This window comes from Mauremys mutica, chromosome 6 (assembly GCF_020497125.1).
Source record: "Mauremys mutica isolate MM-2020 ecotype Southern chromosome 6, ASM2049712v1, whole genome shotgun sequence".
Taxonomy (NCBI): domain Eukaryota; kingdom Metazoa; phylum Chordata; order Testudines; family Geoemydidae; genus Mauremys; species Mauremys mutica.
Window position 1 is genome coordinate 70209726 of NC_059077.1, and position 22152 is coordinate 70231877.

General features: G+C 42.0%; 1 protein-coding gene across 8 annotated transcripts in view; it reads right to left on the minus strand.

The window, feature by feature from the left end:
- Positions 1 to 12426, minus strand: part of SEMA6A (semaphorin 6A) — a 205521-nt gene extending 193095 nt beyond the window's left edge. Inside the window, exons 1-5 of one of the 8 annotated variants that reach the window (XM_045020630.1) lie at positions 12317 to 12426; positions 7292 to 7423; positions 6543 to 6617; positions 6100 to 6215; positions 5782 to 5897 (exon numbers count right to left, since the gene is read on the minus strand). The gene's annotated coding sequence lies outside the window, so the exon portion shown is untranslated. Of the gene's footprint in view, positions 1 to 5781; positions 5898 to 6099; positions 6216 to 6542; positions 7432 to 7599; positions 7669 to 12316 lie in introns of those variants that run through there. The other 7 variants (XM_045020632.1, XM_045020634.1, XM_045020631.1 and 4 more) reach the window with 7 other exon arrangements.
- Positions 12427 to 22152: the final 9726 nt, after the last annotated feature.

A 22152-nucleotide genomic window follows, 5' to 3' on the forward strand; every position in this document is an offset into this window, starting at 1 on the left:
TAAATAAGGAAGTGTTATTTACTCCTTCTCATAACACAAGAACTAGGGGTCACCAAATGAAATTAATAGGCAGCAGGTTTAAAACAAACAAAATGAAGTATTTTTTCATACAATGCACAGTCAACCCGTGGAACTCCTTGCCAGAGGATGTTGTGAAGGCCAAGACTATAACTGGGTTCAAAAAAGAACTAAATAAGTTCATGGAGGTTAGGTCCATCAATGGCTATTAGCCAGGATGGGCAGGGATCGTGTCCCTAGTCTCTGTTTGCCACCAGCTAGGAATGGGTGACAGGGGATGGATCACTTGATGATTACCTGTTCTGTTCATTCCCTCTGGGGCACCTGACATTGGCCACTGTCGGAAGACAGGATACTGGACTGGATGGACCTTTGGTCTGATCCTGTATGGCTGTTCTTATGTAGTTTGTCTTTTAAAAAAATACTTTAGCCAGCTTTGTACTCCAGATCTGAGGTGCACAGCAGCTTAAAGCATATGGACTATAAGACTTTAACTTATATTTTTGGCATGGGCAATAGACAAGCTCCCAATGACTTCATACTGTGACAAGACTCATACAGAGAAACACATAGGCCCCAAACTGTTCCCCAACTATATAAGTCATCAAAGCAATTTTAAAATCAATTTGATGTTTGACAAAGAGCCAATGCAGCTCTTTCATGATTAGTGACAGCAGCATTTTGCCAGTGTTGGAAGCTATGCAGCATTTTCTCAGGAAAGCCAGAAAGTAAAGCAGTACAATAGTCTATTTTTTAAGAGATTACAGACACGTGCACTACATCAGTCCGTGATGATAGCATTGGCTAAATTCCAGCTGTGTTCTGTGAGTGACAAATCAGACAGATAGAACAGTCTGTAGCACAACCTTGCCCACTTTTTAAACAGCAGAAGGAAGAATCGGATCAGTTTCAACAAATTGTTTCTATTGGGGACCTCCACTTAGTCACCCTATATGGAGGGAGTGAGAAAAATAAGAATAATTTTGATCACCAATTCAAGCCCAAATCCTTTTCAATATTCTTATTGGATTGGTGGTTTGGACAAGTATAACTATGCTAGCAAAGCACTATTCTTTCCATAACAACTCTGAACTTATGCTGATATCCTGCAGCTTCCATTGCAGCATCTGAGCAAATCTGATAGCAGCTAGTCCAGTAGAGATTACATCATGTGATAGTATTACAGAATCACCAAAAGCTACTCCCTTCTAACACTGAAGAAGGTTAGAATAAGGAAACAAAAAGCCGTGTAATTGCTCTTACTCGGGCTCTGTCTGCTTCACTGTACACACAGCATCTACTTAGAACCTTTCCCAGCTTCTTCCTCACTACCTGTGTGTTATAGCCTTAAATGAACAGTACACATCCTCACTGCTATTTTCAGATCTCACATGCTCAGAGTTTTCTGCAGTAAAATCTACGTCAGAATCATTATGCACCTTTGACCAGGGAGAAGGCTCAGAAAATGAGTGTTTAGAAATACAAGGGTCACATACTTGTGCTGGCCAGCTGCACATGAATAAACAAGGGAAGGCCAATAAAAGAAAATTCCTCTCCCTTAAACCTAGGCAAATAACTGCAGACATGTTTTTGTGAATATCTGCTTGACTTTTTTCAATGAACTCAGCCTTGGCCATGTTTGTAGCCCATTCTGAATTTGCTTTTCATGAACATTCATGCAAAAAATGTTGCTGGCACTATACCTAATACGACAGGACAACAGAGTTTTAAAAAAAAATTGTAAAAAATATTGTGAACTATAAATACTGTTGAGGAAATAGTGATATTCTCACCAATAATCCAGAAGCTAAAAAAAAATTGAAGCTGCAAATTATTTCTCTACTCACATACATGTTCTAGACTTCCCAGGAGTATTCTATAATCAACTGTGTTAAATGCCACTGACACACTCAAACCAATACTGAGTCAGAGATAACGGCACCTTCTCAGCATTTTGTGCTCATTACTACTGCACATTTCACAGTTCAGAACTTTCCAGCCTGGATTTAATCAGATGAACCTCATTTTTAAATAAGCATTAATTTTTCTTCCACCTGCGTTTCCATATTTATAAATTCAGATATTCTGCAATACTAAAGCTTTATGAGACACATTCATATGAATTCTCCGAACAGTATGATGGTTTGTTCAGAATATGAAAAATGAAGTTTTGAGAGTTAATTATCAGTTATTCAGAGAATGTTTGAAGGCATTATTCTAGGCTGGCATCGTGGTAAAGAGGTAGGGCTGGTTGAGATCTATAGTCAGAACTGCCAATTATTTATAAGCATTAAGAAGGTGGATAGCAGGAAACTAACTAAATTGGAGTATAAAACAGTAAGAGCGAAGTAAACATGATAAGAAAGTGATCAGCAAATCTATAAGCAACACAAAGAAATTAACAGAACCAAATATCAAAATCATTTCAAAACTATCCAGCATGTATCATGTAAGGCGAATGGGGAACATCATGTGAAATCAAGCTATTTCATAAATAAAGTGAAGTATTTTGACAACAAAGTTGTGTTATGTGTCAACATGAAAGCTGAAATAGTTTAGTACTGAAAGAGTAGAAGACTTCATAGCATTCATGGGAATAAAATCTGATTATTTTTATACGACTCCTAAAGGACTTTAGAGGGTGTGTCATGGAAGGTTAAAGGTAAGGCAATAGGAAGTTATTAAATATTCAAAGAGCATGTGAGGAAGATGCACAGTAGAAATAATATTTGTAATAATTTTACAATAAAAAACAAAATCACAATCTATGCAAAAAATACAGGCAAGTAGAACATGTCAGATAAAAGGAAGAACATTAAATGACTGTCTTGTTGTTTGAGTGTAATCATTTATCAATACTTTTTTTTATCTAGTGCTAGGCAATATCAGACTAGTCTTAATGGTGATTAAACAGGAGGATGAAACTCCATGGCCAGGCAGGACTCTATGGTGAACTGTCAAGTACTCAAAGGATGAGCAGCATAAATTATTGCAGATAGAACCTTCCTCCTATGTGTCATGTTTTCCCCCTTGAGGATTCTTCCCAGAGGCAAGTCAGGTTGGGAAGTTCCTGACAACGTCTTCTGGGAGAACTGTGCTCTCTGTGGCAGCAGAGGCCAGGTGCCAGTGCACAGGTAAGGGGTCTCAGTTCAGAAACCCGTTGCCTCTTGGGGTTGGGGGAGGGGGGTGAAGCTCCCCCAATACTTTTGCTAGTTGAGAGACAAGGCAAAAGCACTGCTCCCAAATGAAGGAATCCCCATGATTTGAAACCCAGGGAAGGTTGGTCCCTTAAATTACTAGAGATATCTATTAGAAATATTACTATAGCCTTTCCTAAGGAGAAAGGCTGGGGTGGGGGAATAGCATCATATGTAAATCCATAGAATCTGAATAAGATTCTGAATCCTGAACTATGTCTCTGCCCATCTACACCAGAAAAATGGGTAAAGCATGATGATAAGATGTGTGTGTCAGCCCTTGTGATCAAAGCGCTACCACATGTCTGCTTTGTAGTTGGGGGGGGGGGGGAACCAACAACTCACCAAGCCCACAGAAAGGCCCCAGGGTGGGGGGGGAAAGAGGTTGGAATTTGATATTTAGTATGGAAACCCAAGGAAATTTAGCTCGTGTGTGTGTCAGAACAAGTAATCCTCCACTCATTTCAATTACTCAGCATCTTGGTTAGCAATTGAAAGTGCATTTTTGAGACTTTCGTAATTAAAAGGAGAGCAAGAGCCAAAAGGGAAATTACAAAAACTTGTAAGAAGAATTGAAAGATTAAAATCATGATTCCTTTACATATTTTGCCACCATCTTATACAGATTTAGACAATAAGAAAAGAGCTTTTAATGGGCCTGATTTAGACCAAATGGAAAACTGCACTAATTCTATTGGTGAAGAAAACTTTACTCTGTATTTACACTATATACGTCACATCATAATCTGCCCCATTGTTCACAGAGTGCTTTGAACATGTGAAGCATTATCTAAATGCTCAGTTTTACTAAACTGGAGATACAGATCAGGCCTGTTGAAAGGTTTGTTAAGGTTTACACACTTTTAGGGTTGAATCTGTAGCGCATATTGGGAAGTGCGGGGACAGTAATACAGGGCTTACCCCTCCAATATTGGGAGCAGCTGCGAGTCCTGTCAGACATGTCATGGTTGCTCCGCATTGTGCCATCTTGTATCATTCCTTCAAGATGGTGGAGACTACTTGAGCACAATGCACTGTATCAGTGCTTTGACCCCTATCCAACACTGCCACTATGTTGGGGGAAATCTTAGTTGGGGATTGGTCCTGCTTTGAGCAGGGGATTGGAGTAGATGACCTCCTGAGGTCTCTTCCAACCCTAATATTCTATGATTCTATGATTCAGCCTCTCACTAAAGGCAGTTTTGATTCCTCTGTCTGACAAAAGGAACTTCTCGGGGCCTAGTATCTCGTGAACCTCTGGAAAGTTTGAGTGAATCTGAGCTGAGTTATAGTTTTATGGACAGTTGCCATTGTGACAGTATTTAGCCTTGAAGCTTTGGGTTAGTTTGAAACCCGCCTGAATTGAAAGGGAAGAAACAATTCCACTGACACTCTGCAAACTGAACCACAGAACTTCACTCATAAGTTTACCTAGAAGTCACACTTACAGGCCAAACTGCAGTGTTCCAGCAAGGAAGACTATTTTTTATATTCTTCTACTGAAAAGTGCAAGAGAAAAACTGTACCAAGTTCTTCACATAAGACTATCACCCTTTATTCACTGATAATTTCATCAGCTGAAAATTAAAAATCAAGATTACTAAAAGCATGTTTTCCTCTGCTGTTTCCAGTGGTAGGGTTTGATTTCTTTCTGGCTTTGCAGCATTTCATATTTGTTTATAGAATTAGTAGACATGACAGAGCTCTCTCTTTTTCCATAAATAAAATGAATTCGAAAATGTAACTTGCAAAAACAAACAAATAAAAAGACTCACTTTGTGTAAATATGAGAAGAATGGGGGAGGGAGAGCTAAGTGGTCTCACCAAGCACTGAGTACAAGCAGAAATAATAAGAGGCATTTTATATCACACAGTGAAAGCTCTCCAGTTACACACAGTATTTATTGTTTGAATTTCTGTTGGTGAAATGGACTGCTAATTTTTTTTCTGGTTCATATCTATTTGATTGCTATTTTGTTTAGCTGCAGTTTCAGTGCATTTGGTGATTAAATCTTCCTGTAGGATGTGTTTTCCAAATGCAAATAGGCTAACTAGGCTATCTTTGTGTGTTAATTTAGATTTGACATTATTTTGGCAGGTGGCAGTTTTATGTATTATTACTGTATATAATGAAAAGAATGTGTGGACTGTAGATTGGGAGAATTACTGGGTCAAGTTGTCTGCTGCTATAATTAATCAATAGAATTACACCCAATGGAGAATATGTACGTCGAGTCCAAGGGCCTTACTGTTCAGTCAGCAGGAACTTAGCTGAGTCGAAAGAGTAACACTGGGTAAAACTGAGGAAAATGAGATTGAATTTAGGCCCTGAGTGCAGTAAAATCAACTTCCAATTATGGAGCCCACCCATTCACATAAGAGCAAAATTTAGCTTTTACCATGTGGAGTCAGAGATGGGAGGAATGGACCAGTGCTGGCTAGTTGTTAGACCTCAGAACCATCTTTCCTGTGCAGAGCACTCACTATATGTCACTAAGCCTGGGGATGGGAATTAGGAGGGCAAGGGGGAAACGAGGCGGTCAACATGCTGTGAAGTACAGCTTACCTTTTAAAATAATCAGATACATTCCTGAATCAGGTTGGTGGGGGTGGAAAGTGGCTCCCTTCACTCTCTTCCTCAATTAGGGCATGCGTGCATCAGAGGACTGGAACATGCCATTACTGTCAGGAGAATTACAAAGAGTTCCTTCATAATTCAAGTATATTATAATATACAATTATATATCATTAAAATGGTACCATATCATTTTAAAGTACAAGAGTTATCATGTAATTAATCTGGGATAATATGGAATAAATTGTAGGTTAATATCCTAGTGCTTTATTAACCAGGACACTTTTCCACAGTTGCTTGGACTGATACCTGTACAGTATGATATCCTTTCAGGAAATAATGGGCTCTCTTTCAGGTGAACACGGAGGTCTTGCCTCTTTTACCCTCCCTTCTCACTCAGGTCAGCGTCGCAGACCTGCTTCTATCTGTTAGGTTTTCCAGACAAAATGAGCTACTATGTACTTTCAGTCAAAATGCAACTTATCTTAAAGAGGAACAACAAAACAAGATGGACCAAGTGGAGCTACACCACCATATATCAGCTGAGGATCTGGGCTAAAATCTCTTTGTATGTGTCCTCTCTGCAGCTGAGCTGAACACAGAATGGCACAAAATAATAGCAATTACAAAGCTATCTACATCACACTCATTAATTTAAAAATAAAAAACGTACAGAGCCACTAGCAATGCATCATTGAGTGATTTGCAATTAATGTTACAATATACGTCTATATACATGGAGCCAGACATACCTCTCAAGCTTGAGTGTTGTCAGGTTTCAACCCATGCAGACTCAGGCCAGGTAAATATTTGGATAGGGACAACTTCTAGGAGAAACACAGTGGCCACAGGAAGTGGTGGTAGTGACTCAGTGGGAAGTACTCTTCCTTACAAGGTGGGGCATTAGTTAAAAGCTTTCATGGAGGTTGGAGGCATCAGGGCTGGCTGCAGCAAACAGGTCAACCCCCAAAGGTTCAATAGCTATTTAAATTTATTAACTTTTTAGTACCTGTTTGTCGGTGTTACATACTGTGGGCTCTGTTCTCAGCTGCCCCTAATCAGATCTGACACAGCTGAGGAAGGGAAGTTGTAAAGGTGATTGTGCTGTTCCCTGATCTTGAAGCTGGTACTACTCTGTCCACATGCCCAGCATAGTTTTACCAGCTTCAAAGCTGATCTCATCAGGTGAGGTTTGCCAGAGAGCAGTGGTGCTCCTGCTACAATCCCTTTCTTCCTGGTTATATGCCCAACACATGCCATATGGGGATTACTGCAAAATGCTTGATTGTGCAGGATGACTTTCTGACCCTGTTGTGTTACTGGAACAGTGAAATGGGTGGGAGCAGGACCAAGGATGTGATCTAGCATTTCCAGTTTGCCTAGAACATAGAACCCCTACAGCTGGCACAATAGTGTTTGTTTTTGTATGGGTCATAAAACTGTAACCCTGACTATTTGTGGTGATTAAAATCCAATGATTGAAGAGCCCAAAGATCCTTACAAATTTCTTCTTTCTGAAGGAAGCATGTAAATGTAGACATCCCTGGAGCAAAATGCACCAGCCCGTCGGCTCTCTCTCCTATTGACTGGTATTTGGATCAGGTCCAAAGCAATGCTGCTCCTCAGTTGTGGACTGGAAATGAAGAACACCATATCCTATTAAAATTTCAGGGGGGATTTACTGGAGGTGGGCAGAACATAATTACTCAAACTGGAATTCAACAACAGCACTAGGATGAAAGCCTCTACTTTTGTCAAAAATGCCATGGGATTTTAAGTGACCACAAGTGTTCAAGACCTCTGTTTTACCTCTCATCCAAAAACCAGCACCACCATGCCAACTATAGCAGATGTGCTTCCCTAGGCAGTCTGGCAAACACGTGTCTACCACAACTGGCCAGCAGTCTCCCACAGTATTAGTGAATGCTCTGATGATTCTGAGAGTCAGCATCCCACTCCTTTAGTTACCATCTGAGGGAGGAGAGCCATAGCTCAGGCTACAGCTTTATGTGACATCACTATGGACAGTTCCAAGTGATTCCCAGAATACCTCCAGCAGAGAGAGAAATACAGATCAAATATTTCTCATGGAAAATGCAAACAGAAATGTTTGCTTTTTAAAAAAAAACATACTTTGCACCCCCTCTATACATGTTAAAGAAATAAAGGAAAAAGGAAAAACATTATTTTGCATTGCATTTCACTCTTTAAACTTTTAAGCCTTTTATAGTGACAGTAGATTTATTATGAGTGAGCCAGATTCTTTGTTGGTGTAAACTAATGTAGCTTCATTGAAGCCAATGAACTATGCCAATTTGCACTAGCTGAAGATCTGGCCCATTATTTGTTGATAATGCTCAAAATGGCCATGGTACTGTCCACCCGCACCAGAAGACACAAACTGGCCCAAACAGTTTACAATCTAAGGCCTTAGTCTGAAATCTGAGCTGCATGAATGGACTTTTGCATCTGTGGGTAGGGTCCTTGACTTCCGTCTGCGCACAATGGTCTGCCCGTATGGATCAGATTGTGGAACTGGGGTCTAAGAAGAGAGAGACCATATGGAGATTGGTGGCAAAGATAAAATCAAAATATATATCCATATTTTATATGCATTAAATACTTTTTATATACGTTGTTGGCCTGATTTTCAGAGGTGCTGAACACCACAGTTCCCATTGACTTTACTTGGAGTTGTGGGTACTCAGCACCTCTGACATTCAGGCTCTACATAAAGTTTTTTGGCTAAATCAATTTGCATGAGCTATACCTTACAGCCGCCCACCAAGATAATGATTATGGCATTACAATTTTGCGTACCCCTCACAGAAAGAGTGGATCTGAGAAAGTTGTTAATTTACATACACCAGTAAAAATAGAAACATACCAAATAAGCAGTCATCCTGATTAGCAGAGGTTCACAGACTGCATTGTGCTGCTAGATGCTCACTCTTATTTCATTGTTTTAAAGATACACATAGTTGAAATCAATTAAAAATAAATGTTTATGTAAAATCAGCAACAAGTCAGCCATAGCATGATTTAGAAGCCACAACTGAACTGATAAGCAGCATAGAATCATAAGGCCTAATTTACCACTGAGTAACTTGTTTCATGCTACTGTAACTCCACTGACTGAAGTGAAGAGCACAAAAGTAGTCAAAGGGAATCTCTACACTACCAGCTGGATCAGCGGGCAGCGATTGATCTAGCGGGAGTTGATTTATCGCGTCTAGTCTAGACGCGATAAATCAACCCCCGAGCGCTCTCCCATCAACTCCTGTACTCCACCTCTGCAAGAGATGCAGGTGGAGTTGACGGGGGAGTGGCAGCAGTCAACTCACCACAGTGAAGACACCACAGAAAGTCGATTTCAGTATGTCAACTTCATTTTCTTGCAGTTTCTTGCAGATCTATTTCCAAGTATTTTAAACAGTATGATACACTCAGTCCCTCTTAGAAGCTCTTCATTCAACCCATTCTCTTAATTTCACAAGTTGAACACTATGCAATATCCTCAGTATATCATTCAGGAATAAAGTATAACCTTTTCCAGAATGTGATGCTCAGGGTTAGATTTTCAAAAAAAGTTTTTTTGGTGTGACAGGCAACTGTCCCTCAGGACACCTCTTTGTGATATGTTGTGGCTCTTCCACTGCACTGCCCTCTACTCCCCCATTTGAATTGTGTAAAATCACTTCCAGAGCAGAATTCCTCCTGTGAGGTCTCACATTTATTAAGTCTCTTACACAATATCTATTAATCTTTTGCCCTTTAAATTTAGCCCTTGTTCCTCCCTGGATTCAGGGCTCCCATAGCTCTCCTTCTGAATCTGTCCGATACTCCAAGAAGATTCCCCTTCCCTTAAGCAAGAGCCTCATCACCCTGCTTCATTGGCCTGTGTTGCCTGGTAACTCAGGCTGGCTGCAGCCCTGGATCAGCTTCTCTGAGCTGGTCCCTTTTAATTCTATCCTTCTCCCTAGACAGCCCTCTTTTAAGCTATCCGCTCACTCTTTTCTGGTTGGCTTTCTAGGGGCTCCTTTATTACCAGGCTTGGACTACCTGTCATGTGACTGTGATAACTTTCATCCAGGGAGGAGAGCTCAGTGAGGTACAGTGGGGCTGGACCCACTACCTTTTAAAGGGGCCAGTCACCCTGTGACAATGTGTGAAAATTGTTCATTGCAAAACTGAGCAGCTATCAGAACACTCCTACCTCTCAGTACATGAACCATGCCTTTAATTAGGTAGGCAAAAGGCAGTTTCTCTGATTTGCTCTTGCATTTGAAGTGCAGGTCCAAATTCCTCCCACAATTCAATTGTGGGAGAAAACAGTGGGCTCAAATTAGGCAAGGTCAAATTGCTCCCATAAAGGGAAGCTGGTCCTTTTGAAAATTGGCACCTGAATGTGTTTATTTGCCAAATGGTTCTGTCTGCTTTTTTAGTTATGAGAAAGCATTTCTCCATGGCCGGAATTTTCAAAAGAGCTCAGCACCCCCAAATTGAAACAAGATTTTCATAAAAGTGCATCATGTCAGAGGCTGTTTTTTTTTCAAAATGTGACTATAAGTGTTACAAATCGACTGATGGCTGCTGAGTGCTTTTGTAAAAGGTGACCATTTTTTGGTGCCTCATTGATAGATGAGCTCTTTTGAAAATCTGGGCTTGATTGTAGAGGCTGAGCTCTTGAAAAATCTAATACTGTGCTTCTTTGAAAATCTGGTGCCCATCAGCAGTAGCAAAGCTTCAGAAGTTTGATACCAATGTGCACTCCTCAAGTTCACTAGGAGGCAGCATGAAGTTATTTTGCTCTGAGCTAGTGACAATGTAAGCTTCTGTAATGGCATGAGGGTATTGTATTTGCAATACAACAATTGTACCCAGTTATGTTAGCCTAAAAGTACTGGATTTTGGTCCTGTACCTCTCTAGCTGCTTAAATATTTGCATAAGAAAACCAAAAGAGCATTTTCGGTGAGATTTGAAAGCTCATTGTTGTCATCCTTACTCATGAGTAGTCAGGTGGAAGTCAATAGAACTACAGGCATCGTACGTTACTACTCAGTTTCAGTAAGGCTGGCAGAATTGGGCCCAGAGAGATTCTATGGTTAATTGTAGTCTACAATCAAGTATTATCCACCTTCTGCAAATTTACATAGAATTCTACAATAATCCCAAATAAATAGACAATTTTATAGGAATTGCAGATATGAAAGTTACTGGCTAATTAAAGAGTAGGGGCATCTGTGTATAGTACTTTAATGCCATATCACATATTCATTGAAGTTCAATAATATGTTAAACAAGTCCGACAGCATAAGATTCTTAAAGAGAGAAGATATTGTGGAAAACATTTTCAGTGCATCTTTATTGTCAGCTAATTTATAACATATGGGGCAAGGGAGCGACATATATGGCGAGTAGGATCTTTTCCTTGCCCCCCCGGCTGCATTTGCAGACTGTTGAAAAATCAAGCCCACAGCAAGGTTTAAGTCATTAATACATTTCTTAGAATATATCTCCTATTTGAATGGTTATACATCAAACCTTGGGGAAAAAGGGGGAACTGAAAATGGGCCCATAGAGTTTCATTCTTTCTGTCTTCACAACTCAACGTATGCTGTAATCTAAGTCAGGATTTAAATAGATTATTGTTGCTGGGTGTTTCCTTTTGCTATCACTACCAATATGGATTTCAGAACTATCTAGTGTTTTCAGCCCCGTAAATTTCACAGTCAATAGCTGTTTGTTTTAGAAAACACCAATATACAATAAAAAGAGCTTCCTTGTTGAATGTTAACCACTTCTGTCCAATAGAGGTGAACTAATGCAGTCCTACATATACACACTAATCCAACATCACCCTGATTTTGAAAGATATAGATTGGTGCTAAGGGCAGAAGAAAGGGTTTAAGATGAAATGACTATTAATTTATTTTTACCATTGTCAGAGTGGCCACCAGACTTCTAGGAACTGAATAAAACAAAAAAATGCTGTGATCTCCATTTATTAGAGGAGTAGCAAGGGCATGTGAAAGACATCTTGGAAACACTCCATACCATAGTTCTGACTCCTAATAAAATGTGTTACCCTCACCCTAGCTGGCACAGCATTTAACAATACATTAGGGGAAAGATGCAGAAACAGGTTTCTTGGCTGATTTCTCAGTTTTTCATTCATCTACTGTGGTCTGAACAATGGCCTTGTCACTTCATGCAACTGTATGGCTCACACAGCCTATGCTATGTGCTTTGGACTGCAGGAAGGATTTAAGACTAGAATGTGCTGTGTGTGTGGCGAGCGTAGCAGTTTACAATTCATGAGTGGCTGAAAATGTCTTGCTTGCCAAGAATGCTGTGCCTTTGTTTGAGACTGCCAAAGGGGATACTACTGATTGAAGGGTCACTAGCTGAGCGAGGAGCAAATACTTGCTTCAACAATAACAAATACATGATTATAAAATGCATTATCTTTACTGTACACTGTGTTGTAACATTGCAGTCTGCCAATAATTTATGGTCCCTTACCTCACTTTCATAGGAGGTGTGACAGCTGAGTGGTTCAGGTGCTTGGGTACAATCCTGGATGTTGTGGGTACAAGCAGAGATGAGCTGCCAAAATCTTAACAATGGGTTCCCTATAAAAAGTTCTGATTTAACAACGGGTTCCCTATAAAAAGTTCTGATTTAAGGGATGTGCGACAGCATGTATTTTTTGTACCAATAGGGTTACCATACGTCCATATTTTCCCAGGAGGTGATTAAGAACCGAAAAGCCTGACATGTCCAGGGAAATACAGATGTATTTTAACCCTACCTAAAGTTCTTTTTTAAAAAGATGGGGCTGAACTAGAAATGAGCTCCGTTTCAAATGTGTGGGTGGTGATCAGGGACAGTCTCAATTTTTGGGTCTTTTTCTTATATAGGCTCCTATTACCCCTCACCCCCGTCCCGATTTTTCACACTTGCTGTCTGGTCACTCTAGGGTGTGCACATGTGTGGGTCCCAGGTGCTCCCTGCCCCCCCTCATTAAAGCACGTGTGCAGGGTTACTGCCCTGGGAACTGCAGGGCACCAGTGGACGTGGGGCTGGCTGCAGATAGGGGCGTGGGGCAGGGCTAGCTGGAGGCAGGGAGTGACACGGGCTGGCTGTGGGCACGTGATGCAGACGGGCGGGCTGCGGGTGGCTGTGGGCAGGGGGTGGCTGTGGGCAGAGGCTGGCTGCAGGCAGGGGGTGGCTGGGGGCAGGGGGTGGGGCAGGGGCTGGCTGCAGGCAGGGGCTGGCAGGGGGCAGGGGCTGGCTGTGGGTGGCTGGGGGCAGGGGCTGGCTGCGGGCTGGGGCTGGCTGGGGGCAGGGGCTGGCAGGGGGCAGGCAAGGCGGGGGAGGGGCGCAGATACTCACACGGGGGAGCAGCAGGACGCAGCCGGAGCCCCAGGGCCAGAGGTCCAAAGAGCAGGAGCAGCAACAGGGCCAGGAGGCAGCTCACATAGCTCTCGCAGCACAGCGCAGCGCCCCCCGGCGGCCGGGAGGAGGAATTACAGGCTTCCCAGGCAGAGCCCATCAAAGCTTCCCTCGCAGGGAAGCTAGTTAACAAGCGGTTCTAAAACCGCTTCTAAATTTAACAACGGGTTCGTGCGAACCGGTGCGAACCGGCTCCAGCTCACCCCTGGGTACAAGTCTTGCTGATCTGATGCAGAAAGACAGTCTCCTTTGTGTACTGGTGGCTTTAGAAACCAGCATGCTGTAACCTTATCAGCCCAGTGAACTGCATGGGACAGACTGACTTTTTGACCTCATGTTCCTGTCACTTCATGAGGTACTGTGTATTACAGGGTGTAATGGCGTGCCTTTGGGGTGGCTCAATGAGGAAATGTCTGCGTTGCTTGTATTCTAAAAAACATCAGAGTACTGCTGCCACAAGTCATCTGTTCCTACCTGACATTTGTTTCACTAAATAAAAGATGTTGACGAGCAATAGAGCATTATTGATACCTGAAATAACACGGTAACAATCAAGTAAACCCTCCTCAGGAAAAAAAACACCCACCCCATTATTCTCTGTGAAGTGCCTTAGCCAGAAGTCAATAGGAATCTTTCCATTGACTTCACAGGCTTTGGATCAGGCCCTATTTGCAAAAAACATTACAGTGAAATACAGCTTTCCTTTGTCAAGTGTCATTCCTATGAATTATATCCCCCAAATGGTTCAATAAATCAATTACAGAGATAAATATTACCAAAGGGGGAGAGAAATGAAGAATTATAGGCAAAGGAGGAAAGAGACTTTCAAATGTCAGCTAAAACTAAGGCCTTGCCTACATGCAAATTTGTGAGTGGCAGATTAAGAACAAAAGAGCAGCCATATTGGGTCAGACCAAACGTCCATCCGGCCCAATATCCTGTCTTCTGACAGTGGCCAATGCGAGGTGCCCCAGAAGGAATGAAAAGAACAGGTAATCATCAAGTTATCCATCCCCTGTCACCCATTCCTAGCTGGTGGCAAACAGAGGCTAGGGACACAATCCCTGCCCATCCCGGCTGACAGCCATTGATGGGCCTATCCTCCATGAACCCTGTTTTAGGGCTTGTCCACACTGGCAACTGCCACGTCAGCGCTTTAACATGGCTTGTGTAGTCACGGCAGAGCATTGGTAAAGAGCTCTCCCAGCGCTCTAACCCCCCCACCTCCACGAGGGGCGTAGCTACCAGCGCTGATGCACTGTCTACACTGGCGCTTTACAGCGCTGAAGCTTGCTGCGCTCGGGGGTAGAGCGTTTGTTTTTTTTCACACCCCTGAGCGAGAAAGTTGCAGTGCTGTAAAGCACCAGTGCAGACAAACCCATAGTCTTGGTTATAGTTATCACACGGCTTCCTGCTGCGAGGTTCTTCATCCTCCTGATACATTGAGTGCTGGCTATTGTCAGAGACAAGATACTGGGCTAGATAGCACTTCCTAAATTAAATTGATTTAATTAATCTGGCACTGGTTTGTGTGTAAACACCCTTATTTCAGTTTAAGAATAGTTTATTTTAGTTTAGCTTAATCAGTACAGGAGCCAATTTAAAAGTGACCCCCCTTGATCAAAAAAAACCTCACAGACCTTAATTTATATTAAAACTCAAATAATAGTGTCTACACACAAACTTGCACTGGCTTAACTAAATCAGTTTAAAAATACACCTTTAGTCTATATGTCAAGAGCCCTTGGGGTTAATGAGGTTGAGATGTATTTAGATTGTGAGCTCCTTTGTTACATTTGTTTAGTGCCTAGCTAAATCGGGTCACAGTCAATGGTTGGGGTCCCTACGTGCTTCTGCAATACAAACAAATTCTTCTTAATAATAAAAATAATGAAGGGATTCTCAGATGACAAGGAATGCAGAAGCAAAGGCTCTTGCACTGCCAGTGGCTAGATTACATAGTGACAGAGAGGAAGTCAACAGTAAACCTATAGTGGGCGGTGGAAGGGAAGTAGAGAGAGGGACTGGGAATTTCCCCCACCCTTTAAATTAAGAAGGGCTATATTAAATTGGATCCTGCAATGAATGAGAAGCCAGTAAAAGTGTCACGGGATGGGAGTCATATGGTCATGCCTGCTTGCAATGTGAAAATGCCACTAGTAGCAATTCACCACATGCTGGTCAGTGGAAATATGGGAGAAGAGAGAGATTTTTAATAGCTAAGGTAAAATAATATGTGCTCTACCTCAGTTCCTTAATCTGTAAAATGGAGAGAATAATACTTACTCCCCTATCTGACAGGGATTAATTAATGTATGCGGTGTTGTTGTAGCCAGGTTGCTTCCAGACTATTAGAGAAATAAGGTGGGTGAGGTAACAGCTTTTATTGGCCCAACTTCTTTCAGCGAGAGAGAGAGAGCAACAAGCTTTTGAGCTTACATACAGCTCTTCTTCAGGACTGTGAAGAGCAGCTCTGTGTAACCTCAAAAATTTGTCTCTCACCAACATAAATTGGTCCAATAACAGGGATTAATGAATGTTTGAAAAGTGCTTTTAAAGGGAAAAGATGATGCTATAAGTGGTAAGGATTATTATAGCTTTATTAAGTATTATTTTTAAAAATAAGTGAGTCTTTTTGTGAGCCAGAGCCAGGGCCGCCCAGAGGATTCCGGGGGCCCGGGGTCTTGGGCGGCGGGGGTCCCCCCTTCGGAGGTAAGTCGGCGGCGGGGGGTCCTTCCGTTCCGGGACCCGCCGCCAAAGTGCCCCAAAGACCCACGGTGGGGACATCCTGCCGCCGAATTACTGCCGAAGTGGGACCCGCCGCCGAAGTGCAGCCCCCACCGCGGGTCTTCGGGGCACTTCGGCGGCGGGTCTCAGAACAGAAGGACCCCCCCCCGCCGCCGAATTACTACCGAAGATCCGACTGCACTCCGGCGGCGGGTCCCGCTTCGGCGGTAATTCGGCGGCGGGGGGGGTCCTTCTGTCCCGGAGAGGAAGGACCCCCCGCCAGCGAAGACTGGGAGCGAAGAAGCTCCGGGGGCCCGGGCCCCGCAAGAGTTTTCCAGGCCCCCAGAGCAAGTGAAGGACCCTGCTCCAGGGGCCCCAAAAAACTCTCGTGGGGGCCCCTGCTGGGCCCGGGGCCTGGGGCAAATTGCCCCACTTGCCCCCCACCCCCCGCCCTCTGGGCGGCCCTGGCCAGAGCTTCCAAAAGCCTGAAATCTCTACATTAAGAATGAACCAAATGGAATCAGCTTGAAAGTACAATAGTTAAATAAGCAAAATTCTACCCCCATAAAAATGTCTTGTGACAAACAGTAAAGGTCTTATGTAAGCATAAAGCATCAACTGTATAGCTTGTTTAAAAGGAGGCAGTTGCCAAGGCAAGTACTCTGCATGTGTGTGTTGAGAAGTTCATTTTCCACATCAGCTCTAGCCCATAAAAAAGTATGTTGACTACTATTTGTGAGCAGCTCATTTAAAAAAAAAATAGTTCTCAACTCAATAAGGAGGAGCTTGTAAAGTTTACAGAGTCCAAAAAGCCTTCATGCGTCAAGCTGAATGTTGGGAAAGTAATTATTGCAGGGCAGTTTGAATACCCTGTCCCTTTTGTCCAGACAGTTCAGTTGTGTTCTGTCCCAGAATGGTACAATCATTATCTATGGCCAGATGATTCTGTGTTTTCTTGACACCTGAATGTTTTACATTGCTAATACAGCTTTAATGCAAGATAACTAATTGGATGAGGACCACCAGAGTGAGTGGTTACAGCAGCTCAGGTGGGAGAGTCACTTCCCCTCTCCTTCCCACCATCTCTCTCACTTTCACCCCTGGGTTTTAATTATGCTACCACACCTTGCACAGAGATGTGAAAATGCTATAAAAGCCCCTATACTTGCAAATAAAGTTAACCAGACACAGTAATTAAGGAGAGGAGAATAGCTGCAATTTGTGTGTTTTCCAGGGGTTAGGGCTTATGTTTTTCCACAGTGGGAAAAAAAAGAAAAACAACACCCAACCAGGACTGCATTTAATTATCCTGTGATCCCAGGTGGCCTTCACTTTTCCATGCCTGTTAGCCACTGAATGCTATCAGAACTGCTTAGCTGAAAGCTCCCTTTTGCATGTTTGATGGGCATTGCAAATCCTCCTGCAGAGTTCCCTTTCATGTCAAGACAATAGCAAGCACAGTGAAACATCACCATATGTCCTTAGCTCTACTTCCCCCTTTGCTTTGCGGGTTATATTCAGTACTCTTAACTATGACCAATGATCTATTTGGTTTATGCCCAGCAGCTTCCTTGGTGAACTCTGTGTGTGTGTGTGTGTTTGTGTACACATGAAATAGCGAGTGGGGGTGGGGCTACTCACAGCCTTAATTCAAGATCCTCCTTTTTATCAGAAGAGAATAGCAACATCTGCTACTTTGTCCACTGAGTGCCTACTCTAATTTTCCATCTCATTCCTTTCTAATTTATTAATATTTATATCTTTAGATACAGAAAAAAGTGATCGCAAAGCAAAACAGCTATTTTCCACCTTATTTTTCTTTTAATTCTGGTTATCATGTGTCATAATCATCTTGTTTCAGGACAAGAATTATTGTATTATCACCCCATATAGCCTGACTCCTTTGAGGATGGGGTATCTATATTCACCAAGCAAAAGGCAAATTAAAACAACTTACAATCCATGATTTAAAGTCCAATTCTTATTAACCTGATCTAATTTTGGACTGTGAAAATTTTCTACAAACTATAATTTTGTGTTAATACTGGATTTATAAGGATTAGGGGGAGAAAAATCCACTTGGGAACCATTGCTACTGTCACAGGAATTGTGCTGAATTTCTCATTTCTGTCCATTTGATTGGAAATTTAAATCATCTTGCATTTCAGGATATTGGTAGCCTCATAAGATACAGAATCTGACAGTTTATGGCCTCAGTCTATATCTTTCTGTCTTTAAAGGAAAGGTAGTAAAAAATGAAATTACGGAAAACAGATAAATGCCAAAATCCTTTGATGGTGTATCTTGTAATTATCACATCTGCTGCAAAGCATCTGAAAAATGGCTCTGGAAGCCTGCCATGCTCCAAAACAACTCACACAATGAAGGGGAGCAGGACAGTAAAGGACAACTGATAATGAGTTTTTTAAAAGAAAGTTTAACCTTGTAGCAGTAGGTCTTGCTTCCTCCCTCTTTTGTTGTTGCTTCTGTTGGATTTTCATCTAAAACTCATGATTTCTCTCCTTCCCCCCGCCCCCCCTCCCCCACACTTTGCAATGCCATCTGATGGCACGTTTAGGAAATGTAGCATGGGAACAAATTCATCCTTGCATGGGATGGTAGGCTGGCGGGGGAAAGAGAATGAGCTTTGTCTTTTCATTCTCCTAAGCTGTATTTTTTCAATATAATAAACTCATCCGTGAAGCTGGAATCAGCTAAAACTTTTCTGCAGTAAGTTTTAAAAGTTTTTGTTAGATGTAGTTTAGATTGGCTACATGTGTGTGTATGGAGGGGAGGGGGAGGAAAGGGACGACTAAACATTATGTGATTTAGAGTCTAAAATAAGAACAGCCATATTGGGTCAGACCAATGGCCCATCTAGCCCAGTGTCCTGTCTTCCAATCATGTCCAGTGCCAGACAGTTAATAGGGTAATTATTGAGTGATAGAGGTTTAGGGACACACAGATCATTGTGTTATGTCCCTGACCAACTTGGCTAATAGCCATTGAAGGACCTTATCCTCCAAGAACTTATCTAATTCTTTTCTGAACCACATATAGTTTTGGCCACTGGTTGACTGCACTTTGTGTGAAGTATATAAATAAAAGCTTATGGCTCTAAAGGGTCTGGAAAGCACCTTGAGCAACTTTCTTCAGAGGAGCTATTTGAGGCCTTGATACTGCAATTTACTGCCCATGGGCAAAGCTTTTCAGCCACATGCAATGAATTGCAGGATCAGGGCCTGAGTGTAGAGTACAAGCTGTCAGTCCAAAATATACACTAATGCCTCTGAGTATTTTCAAACCAAAAAAATTAGTTGAGCTACTGTAGTACAAAAATCTGCTCTATGTATTCATAATTCCTTCTAGGAGGACTTATAGTTCATCTATTTACAGCTGGTCTAATTCTGCCACCCTTAGTCAATGGAACTAATTAGGGAGCAAGATATTACTCAGCCTTGAGTAAGGGTGACAGGATTAGGCCCCATGGAGGTAAAGAGTTGAGGAAATAATGGCAGTGGGTTGTAGATACTGGATTTAAATATTATAGGTGGGGCAGGAAACACCACCTTTTATTAATGTTCCTAAACTTGCCATTATAATTCCCTGTTTTCAATTGCTTATAACTATTTACGCTGAAAGTTTCCATGCTGGGTGTTTCCCTCAGTCTGAATATTTTTGGAAAGTTTCAGCCAAATCAGTTCATCTGTTTCTGAGAACAAGGCTATTTAAAACAAGCCTGGCAACCTTTCCTTTGAGAAGTTCTAGCGCCCCCATCATTTGGGTCAGGGACTTGAAATTGGCAAGGGGCGTGGCCTTTGGATCTGAGACATGACTTTTGCTGTTCCTATGAAAATCCTCCCAAATTTGGCCAAGTTATAAACCATCAGAAAAAAAGTAAGTTTATACATGCTCACTAGAGGCAGAATTTAGCAGCTAAAACCTTAGAAGATTTAACCCTCACTAAGCCTCTTCCATCCCCTCACAGCTCCTAGCGCTGACCAGACTGTGGATTGACCTGTAGGTGACCAGGAAGTCGCTTGTAGTCTTTAGTGGGTGGGATGTAGACTTCAGGGGACAGCAGCAAGAGAAAGGATGGTCTTGGGTTTATTAAGCAGTTGAATGACACCTTACAGGCTCTAGAGAATTGGAATCTATTCCTGCCACTGCCAACATTTTGAGAGGTGGTCACTCATCGTATGTCCCCATGCCTGATTGAATTCAGTCACAGCTGAGAGTGCCAATAGGAGCAGTGTTTTGAATGCATGAAATGCAATATAATGCTAAGTAGTCAGGTCCTAGTCACCTCCAGTTGGGTGCCCAAGATTAGTTAATGGATACTTTTGACCTTAATTTCTCTGGCTCCATTCCCATTTGTAAAATGGAGATGATACCCCCTACATCGCAGGAGTGTTGTGAAAATAAATTTGTAAGTCACTTAGATACTCTGCAGAAACTCTGTCTTCACAGTAGGGTTTGAATCATGTGCAGTAAATAAGGCATGGGGAGGAGAGCCAAAGGTTGAACAATGAACAGAAAACAAAGCATCGATTAGCTTTTCATTAACTGAGCACCATCCATTGCCTGCACTGAATGAGGCAGAACTCCTAGGGAAAAATAGTATGTGATCATGTAATTAAACACGATATCATAATGCATAGGCACAAGGGGCTAAATTAAGGTGAAAAGGTAACAGTCATATAGGGTCAGACCAATGGTCCATCTAGCCCAGAATCCTGTCTCTGATGCTTCAGAAGGAATGAACTGAACAGGGCAATTTTGCGTGATTCATCCCCTGTTATCCAGCCCCAGCTTTTGAGAGTATAACCTTAATCCTAGCATTCCCTAAGTTTTGAGTGCTTGGTATTGCAATAATTAATAGTGCTTTTGTAATTTGTGTACATAACATATACATAAAATGGTCTGCACTTTGACATGGAAAGAGTGAAATTGTAGCATTTTGCTTGCAGCATAAATAGGGAACAGTGTGTTGTCGCATTGTCCCAATGGTCTGGTACACCTCTTTCTCCTCCCTTTATTTTCCCCCGTGGGGTGCCAGGCACTCCCTGGGACACACTGAAGGAGCAGTTTCCTAGGGATTGCAACTATGGCCAGCTCATGTGGATTCAAGGAGGTGTTGAAGAGGCTCTTTCCTTCACAAACCCATGTGAGGGCATGTCACATTCTGGTGCAAACAGCATATAATCAACATTGTCCAAGGCCTCTGAAGCCATTATTATTGTATATGCTGTTTCAATAAGCAGATTTTGGGGAAAGATTTGGAACATTCTACTTTTGTGTTCTTGTGTTTTGTCTCCATTGGCATATTTGCTTGTTTTATTAAATTTCAAAATACGACTAAAATATTAATATGTATATTAAACACTAGGTGTGGCACTCTGTACTTCAAAGTAGTACCTTGGAACCCCCACATTCACAGCTGTCATAATTATGATGTTTTGTACAAAGCATGCCTTGTGAGGTATCATTTTAAAAGTCTTTATTTGTTAAACATTAATATCCTCATGGATTGTATGAAGCATTACTATATGTGCTACTGAAATATGTTGTGAGGTTGGGAGATGCCCACAGCTAACCTTTCAATTGCAACAAAGGAGCAGCCAGATTTGTGCTGATGGCCCATTAAAGGGAATCCACTCTCCCACTGGCCATCCCAGAGACTTCTCAGAGAAAGCATGTATGCAATGTAGACTGCTTGACCAATGGGGACTGCCTGATCCCCACATCACAGCAAAGACCTTTCCAGCAAGCTGGAAGAAAATATAAAAGAGGGGAAGTGACATCATCACTTGGTTTCACTCCCCTCTGGAAGAAAAAGACATGTCTGTAAGAAAGAGACTTTGAACTGATACCAGGCTGGAAAAAGAGTCCCAGTCTGTGTATTGAGGAACTGCAGCCTGCTTGTGCCATCTGTCAGGGTGAGACACTGTTTGATTCAAATTCTGTTCAGTTTGAAGAAATAAAAATAAATTCACAGTCTAAGTTCTAAAGTAACCAACTTTGATCTCTATGCTTGCTACCTATAATCACTTAAAATCTATCTTTCTGTAGTTAATAAATCTGTTTTATATTTTACCTAAAACTTTGTGTTTTGATTGAAGTGCTTGGGAAATCTCAGCTCAGGTTACAAAGGCTTGTGCATGTCCACTTTCCTT